The sequence below is a fragment of the Microchirus variegatus genome, assembly GCF_963457635.1.
Source record: "Microchirus variegatus genome assembly, chromosome: 1".
Taxonomy (NCBI): domain Eukaryota; kingdom Metazoa; phylum Chordata; class Actinopteri; order Pleuronectiformes; family Soleidae; genus Microchirus; species Microchirus variegatus.
In genome coordinates, this window is record NC_139802.1 from 42,781,432 (window position 1) to 42,789,702 (window position 8,271).

Here is an 8,271-nt window from a genome sequence, read left to right on the forward strand (position 1 = left end):
AACATTGGTCGGATCATTAGCGCTAATTTTGCTAACTTGGCTAAGCTGTTAATGTGGCGCGAGCGATTCTGTTCACCAGCTTCGACTTGTTTTCCTTAGCTAGTCAAAGCTAACAATGCGTAGTTTCAGTTTTAGCCTCCTGAAGTCGTAATCCCAAGTTAACAATTCAAGATGGCCGCTCCTAGCATCAATGGGGTTAAAATTGTAGTAAAGTCTTTTAATTTTTTGCTTAAATTTTTTATGCTGTTTTTAATCAAATACATTCTGGATTAGATTAAATGAGCTTGCTAGTGAGCTAGCTAGTTGCTAGTTAGGCAAATTAGCTATTATCTTGTTATTGGAGTTGTGACGTTCTGTCAATACTTATTGTCAATATAGTATTTAACTAAGTTGTGAAATCATTCGTACGATGTCTGAGGCCACGTAAAACACTGCTACTGATATCCATTTTTTTTGTCGATTTAAACTGAAATAAACCAGAGTGGCAAGAGCCATATTTGATGAGCTCAGAATAACAAAAACACGTCGTGGCCGAAGCCAAACGTCCAGAAAAGGTCGGTTCGTAAAGTGCGAGGACATTCAAGGCCAGTGGGCTGGAGCGACATGTGGAAAATCCCTCAGGCAAGTCCGAGCTTTTCAACCAGAGCCAATCTGGCACGACGGTTCCGACCCAGTGTGAGCGGCAGCAGCTTGTCCATTTTTTTTTTTTGCAACAGCCCGGACAATGAGTGCGTCCCAAACAAGACAGAAGATCACTGATCATGCACCACCTCAGACTTAGCTGATTTAGCCTGTTAAGCTAATAACGTGTTTTTAACAGTAGATAAACCTTGGTCCTGATCAGCAGCAAAGACTTTGCTAACTTAGCTTGTTCAGCTAACAAAGTATTTCTGACATTACTTTAACCTTAGCACTGATCACCACCTTAGACTTTGCTAATTTAGCCTGTTAGGCTAATAAAGTGTTTTTAACAGTAGATAAACATTGGTCCTGATCAGCAGCAAAGACTTTGCTAACTTAGCTTGTTCAGCTAATAATGTATTTCTGACATTACTTTAACCTTAGAACTGATCACCACCTCAGACTTAGCTAATTCAGCGTCTGTCCCCAGGAAAGTGAGAAGACGACGAGTGCCGACGTTTAACCGGCACTGGACGAAATATCCGTCCGAAGCAGCAGGTGGTTTTCCTTTCAATGTCCTGGAAGTATCTCCTGCTGCTGACCGAGAAAATCGCCTGCTGAGTTTTTTTTTTAAAAACAAGTGCAGAAAACTCTGGTAAATGTCCAGACGTTTCCCAGAAATCACTTTTGAGTCTCACAATCGTCGTCCTCCCCCCCGCGGTGAGCGAATGACGAAGTCTGCAAGGTGAGCCGACGGGGGAACAAGGTGTCCGCCCGCGAGGCACCTTCGTCTCGGACAGAAAAGCCCAGAGGAATTAGACTGCGGTGACTTTTGAACCTTTTTGTTCAGCCGAACACTTCCTGAGCGACGCCGCCGTCACATCGGCGTCTCTGAAAAGACGTAGGAGAGGACACTAATCACGCAAGTGTCTAAATCGTCCCCCCCCGGAGACGTCGTCGTGGGTCTCCGGAGGTGAGACGTGTTCTGCCACAGGTGAAAACACAGGCACAAACACCGTCGACCTGTCACTAAATTAAGCATCAGGCCTGAGAGGAGCCCGCAGGCGACAGACACAGCGCTGTCCACATGAGCCTGAGAGACTCCACCCGGGGCTAAAAAAGTCGACATGCGACTCGCAGCGGATCGTACCAAACACGGATCACAATCACAGGGGAACCTTAAAATGGAGCTCAACGAAAATCACCTTCATTCATTTTCTTCGTAGAGAAATGTCACATTACTGTATTCGTTTGTATCTAAAATTTTAATTCACTCGACTATTAATCTCATAATTTCTACCTTTTATCTCATTTGTATGACTTTATCTCGTGTTTACTTTAACAACCAAGGTTTTCCATCTCATATTTTTCGACATTTCATTGAATAATCGCAACCTTTTTTTTGTCTCATAACTCCAATTAATATTAAAGTAACCCAAAACAGGATTTGCTCTTGGGTTCCCCCTACAGTCGCTAAATGGTATTGTTTGTTACAACTGTCGTAAAATACACTATATAGACAAAAGTGTCCAATTGTTGACAAGCCAAGGAGTTTTCTATGGGATTTTAAGTAGCATATTCCGTAAAATAGGATGAAACCAAAAAAAAAGAGGTCAAATTTTACCATTGCAGGTGATTTAGATTAATATATAATAATAATAATGTCCTAATCCTAACCGCTTCAATTCAAATTCATATTTTTGCTCTTTTTCTGACTGTTAATCTCATAATTTTGCCTTTTTGTGACACAGTTTAGACTTTTCATCTCATAATTTCTACCTTTTGTGTCACATTTAGGACTTTAATCTCTCGTGTACGACTTTATCTCGACATTTTAACTCATATTTACAACGTGTAGGTTGTACACGTGTTACTAAATATTAAAGTAACACAATATAGGATTTGCTCTTGGGTTCCCCCTACAGTCGCTAAATGGTATTGTTTGTTGCAAATGTCGTAAAATACACTATATAGACAAACGTGTCCAATATATTTTGTCCATATAGTCCATATGTCCAGGTAAAGTGTGCATTTGTTGACACGCTAACATCTGAAGCGGGAGTTTTATATGGTATTTTAAGCAGCATATTCCGTAAAATAGGATGATACCAAAAACCAATATACCTAATATTGAAGGAATACAACATCAGATTTGCTCTTGGGTTCCCCCTACAGTCGCTAAATGGCATAAATTGATTATTTCAAGGCTGAAATCCTACATTGCGTGGTGTCAAATCGTCACTTAATAATATTAACTTTTCATATTTTTGGCCTTTATCTGCGTCACTAATGCTCATGATTCATCAGGTCGTGGAAGCTCGGTGGTGGTCGTGGTGGTTCCAGGCTTTAAAATTCATCAATGGAGGGAGGGAAAAAAAATGAATCATGGGAAATTAACTTCCTGAACCAGAGTCATTCTAACAGTGGGTGGTGACTGGGTTTTTTTTTCTGCTCCACAAAGAGAAATGAGAGCGTTTAACGTGAAGCTCTCTGCATTATTGAAGTCCCAACTGTGAGAGTGTGAGTCTTCAGAATCAGACCACACACACACACACACACACACACACACACACTGCTGAATAAGTTCTGAGTGACTCATGAGTGGACAAAAGACATCCATTCACATTCAGAGGAGAAACGTGAAGGATTGACTGTGTGTTTGAAGTAAACGTCAGAATAAAAGAGAATAAATAATCAAATAAAAGCGTGTGTTTCCTCTTCCTCCTCCTCCTCCTCCTCCTCCTCCTCATCATCATCATCATCATCATCAGCTCGTCCCTCAGAGACGCCGCCGATCGCAGGTTGTGTGTAAACAAGCCCACATCCATCCATACATCTCCATTTCCTGTTTACAGCCCGACTCTCTGTCACGTCTGCTTCATCCTCCTCTACGTCTCCATTATGTAACTCCCTGAGCTGAGCCTCCTCTTCCCTGAGCTGAGCCTCCTCCTCCCTGAGCTGAGCCTCCTCCCGTCACCTCCTCACTTTGTCTTCACTCATTGTTCTCTCATGACTCCTCACGTCTCTGTACGTCTGCTTATATAGACAAAATATACAAATAACAGGTATAATACGATGTAATATGTGCAAATTACAGTTTCACCCCACATAATATAACCAAATAAAATGCCTGTTAAAATACAGTATATATATATATATATATATATATATATATATATATATATATATGTTTATTCTGTATATATACTGTATGTACTTGTACATGTAGTTATACACACATTTTCTGTGTGTATATACATGTTTATTCTGTATATATACTGTATGTACTTATACATGTAGTTATACACATGTTCTGTGTACATATATGTGTTTATTCTGTATATATACTGTATGTACTTATACATGTAGTTAAACACACGTTTTCTGTATATGTATATATATATATATACACGTTTATTCTGTATATATACAGTGCATGTACTTATTGTTTATAGATGTTCGGTGTATATACAGTATATCTGTCTATTCTGTATATATACTCAGAATAGACAGATAGTCTACATATGTGCTTATATATACACATTTTCTGTGTACATATATATCTGTTTATTCTGTATACTCTATGTACTTATGCATGTAGTTATACACATGTTCTGTGTCTATATATATACAGTATGTTCTGTATATATAATAGATGTACTAATAATATTGTTTATACTTGTAGTTATTTATAAAATTACAAAACCGTATTTAATTGTAATATATGTATTAATTTTTAGGTGTTATACACCTTCTTTATTTATGAATGCCAGCCCATGGCCAAGTGGAAAGGGAATTTGGCTTGTAACCAGAGGGTTGCTGGTTCAAATCCCTGGCACCGCATTCCCCATTGTTATACATGTTTATATCTAGCATGTATATATACACACACAGTACATATGTTGTTATGCACCATGTATACAGTGTATGTGTAGTTCTATGGGTTTATACATGTGTACGAAGTTATGTTTACATCTGAAATGACATATGCTGTTGTACATTAGGATACACTGTCTCCTCTGCAGTTATACGCGTCCGTCACAGACAGGTGAAGTTGTAACGTTTCCATATTTATTCATCCATACGTTAGCTTTGGTGACAGAGCGGGTGTCGGTGTCTCAGCGTTGCACAGATTCGGTTTCCTGGAGGACGTTTGTCCTCGTGTGAACCTGATCTGAGTCCCTGTCTGCAGACGAGTCAGCAGTTTTGAGAAGCTTAGTATTATTATTATTATTATTATTGACTTCAGGGAACATCAGTGTGGTGTTGAGTTGCATCTAAAGTGAAAAGAATGACGTGATTTTCTTTGAGATAATGTCTGTCCTCGAGTTTCAGAGAAAGTGTCCGTTTCTAAGTGAGCCTTAGAAAGTTTGCGAGTCGCAAAGCAAGCCAACGGGCCTATTCCAATTCATATCTTAACCCTCAAGCTCAACCCTTAATCTTAACTAACCCTCAAAACCAAGTGTTGAGGGTTATTTTGTCACTTAGAAATGGGACACCTCTTAAATGCAGATCCGTCTTCAGACTGTAGGGGGCAGCATAACGCGAAAGCTGCGTCCAGTCTGTCAACTCCAAAAAAGAAGAAGAAGAAGAACACATTTACGTCAGGATTATTTATTACGATCCGTTTGTCAGTCAAGTTATTAGGTTGTCAGTTAGTTATAAGATGATACTCATACAAATACCACAACCACGGACATATTCAGCAGTTACAGTTATCACACACCACGGCTTATTGAAAAGTAAACGATCGCTTGTCCGCACCAGCCGGCTATTGACAAAAGATCGTAAAAAATAAAAATAAATGTTACGCAACAATGACGTCAGTAATCCATAATATGGGCCTAAACTAAGACATTTTTTATATCTCTATTAACAAAGAAAATACTTCATTTGTAGCGTACTCGTTTCGCTGCCTTCGGTGCCATCTTTGTTATGTGGAAACACGCAAAGCATTCTGGGTAGTCCTTGCTCCCAAGGGTGGTCTCGGAAAATCTCAATATTGAGGGCGATACGGCCCTGAAACTTGGCCCTCAACTTAATTTTTCTGAGAATCAGGACAGCACTTGCACTAGAGGGAGCGCGCATTTTTGAGATTGAGGGTTAAGATTGAGGGTTAAGCAAGGAATTGGAATTCATCCAAGATAAAGCAGTTCCCGTCAATATTTAGGGTCTCCCGGAATAGTGTTCTGACACAATGAAAAGCTAGATAATCTGTGGACAAGGACAAGGACAGGGTTTCAAGGCACAGTCAGGATGACGGGAGTGTCCGTTGGGTATGCTCAGGATTGCGCTCTTTGCAGACGATGTGGTTCTGTTCTAAAACGACGTCCTCGAACAGCACTTTGAGGACAGTTTGCAGCCAAGTTCTACTCAGTCAGAGTGAGTGAAAGCTCTGAAGTCGTTGTTCTCTGCTGGAGAAAAAGGTGAACCGATCTCTCGCTGGTTGGAAGGTGAGCCGATCTTTCAGGGTTGGAATTAAATCGCCCCGAGGTGTGACGGGGAGGATGGAGCAAGAGATGCGGTGTGGGTTGTACTATTTTTTTTTTTCGTAAGATGAAAGGAGATATAAACACAAGACAAAGCTTTCCGTTTAACCAGTTTATCTTGGTTCAAGCTCTCACCTGATTCCACACGCTGTGATGTGATGACTGAAAGAATGAGATCAAGGATCTGAGCTCAGCCTCAGAGACTTTGAGGAGCTTGGATCATCTGGAGGGATTTCAGAGTAAAAAAAAACAAAAAAAAACGTTTTTGTGCTTCTGAGAGAGCCAGTTGAGGTGTTTTTTTCGAATCTGATTGCGATTCGTCACGTGCGCCCTCCAGTGGACGTTTTGAGAAGAAAACCCTTGGGAGGATTTTCAACACATCTGGCACCTGGTGTGAGAACTCCTTAAGATCCATCAAGAGAAGCTAGACAGAAATGGAACACCTGGTGCCCACTGCTACTCAACTCAACCTCAGACTTGACGATGTTAGTTTGTTTCCCAAGATGCACCACTGTCGACGAACACAGAATAAGGCGGTTAGCGAGGAGAAGAACGCTAAATACGTCAGAAGGGTAAGAAAATGGGAATTCTGCAGAGGAACAGGTGACGAAGAACACACACGTACGTAGACACACACACACACACACACACACACACACACACACACACACACACACACACACAGACAAACACACACGATGTGAACACATTAAAAATCAAGTGTTGGAATTGAGGAACATGTCAGTTTCACCCATAAATTACAGCCACGGATCAATATGTAAAATGATGCAGGCGTTGTGACAAGAACCTGTAGTGGTGTGTGTGTGTGTGTGTGTGTGTGTGTGCGTCTGTGTGTGTGTGTATACGTACGTGTGTGTGTACGTGTGCGTGACTAAAGGGACACTCAGTCTCTGCCTGTCACTATAGCAACAAGTGTGGGGGGTGTAATTACGAAACAACGGGGAGGGCAGAGGTGCTCAGAGATGTGGAGAGACATTTGAGGGACGAATGCTTTTGTCTCTGCATGTGTGTGTGTGTGTGTGTGTGTGTGTGTGTGCGTGTGTGTGTGTGTGTGTGTGTGTGTGTGTGTGTGTGTGTGTGTGTGTGTGTGTGTGTGTGTGTGTGTGTGTGTGTGTGTGTGTGTGTGTGTGTGTGTGTGTGTGTGTGTCACCTCAGCATGTGTTAATACAGAGGTGTGTATATACACATATTTATAGTATATAAGTGTAATTGAATGAAACATTCAGCCTGATCTCTACAAGACAGCAAATCAAAACTCCTAGAGACATTTAGTCAAAACTGGCTAATGTCCTGGTGTCCCCTGTCCCTTATGTGTCCTTTATTGTGTCCTTTATTGTGTCTACTGTGTCCCTTGTTGTGTCTTTTGCTGTGTCCCTTATTATGTTCCTTATTGTGTCCCTTGTTGTGTCTCTCATTGTGTCCCTTGTTGTGTCTCTCATTGTGTCCCTTGTTGTGTCTCTCATTGTGTCCCTTGTTGTGTCTTGTGTCCCGTGTTGCGTCCCTTGTTATGTCTCTTGTTGTGTCCCTTGTTGTGTCCCTTGTTGTGTCTCTAATTGTGTCTCTAATTGTGTCTCTTATTGTGTCCCTTGTTGTGTCTCTTATTGTGTCCCTTGTTGTGTCTCTCATCGTGTCCCTTGTTGTGTCTTGTGTCCCGTGTTGTGTCCCTTATTGTGTCCCTTGTTATGTTCTTTATTGTGTCCCTTATCTCTCTTGTTGTGTCCCTTGTTGTGTCTCTTGTTGTGTCCCTTGTTGTGTCCCTTGTTGTGTCCCTTGTTGTGTCCCTTATCTCTCTTGTTGTGTCCCTTGTTGTGTCCCTTGTTGTGTCCCTTGTTGTGTCCCTTGTTGTGTCCCTTATCTCTCTTGTTGTGTCCCTTGTTGTGTCCCTTGTTGTGTCCCTTGTTGTGTCCCTTGTTGTGTCCCTTATTGTGTCCCTTGTTGTGTCTCTTGTTGTGTCCCATGTTATGTCTCTTGTTGTGTCCCTTATTGTGTCCCGTATTGTGTCTTGTTATGTCCTTTATTGTGTCTCTTATTGTGTCCCTTGTTATGTCCTTTATTGTGTCTCGTATTGTGTCTCTTGTTGTGTCCATCATTGTTGTGTGTAAATGTACTTTCTAATTCTAATTCAAGACACAAGTTCAGT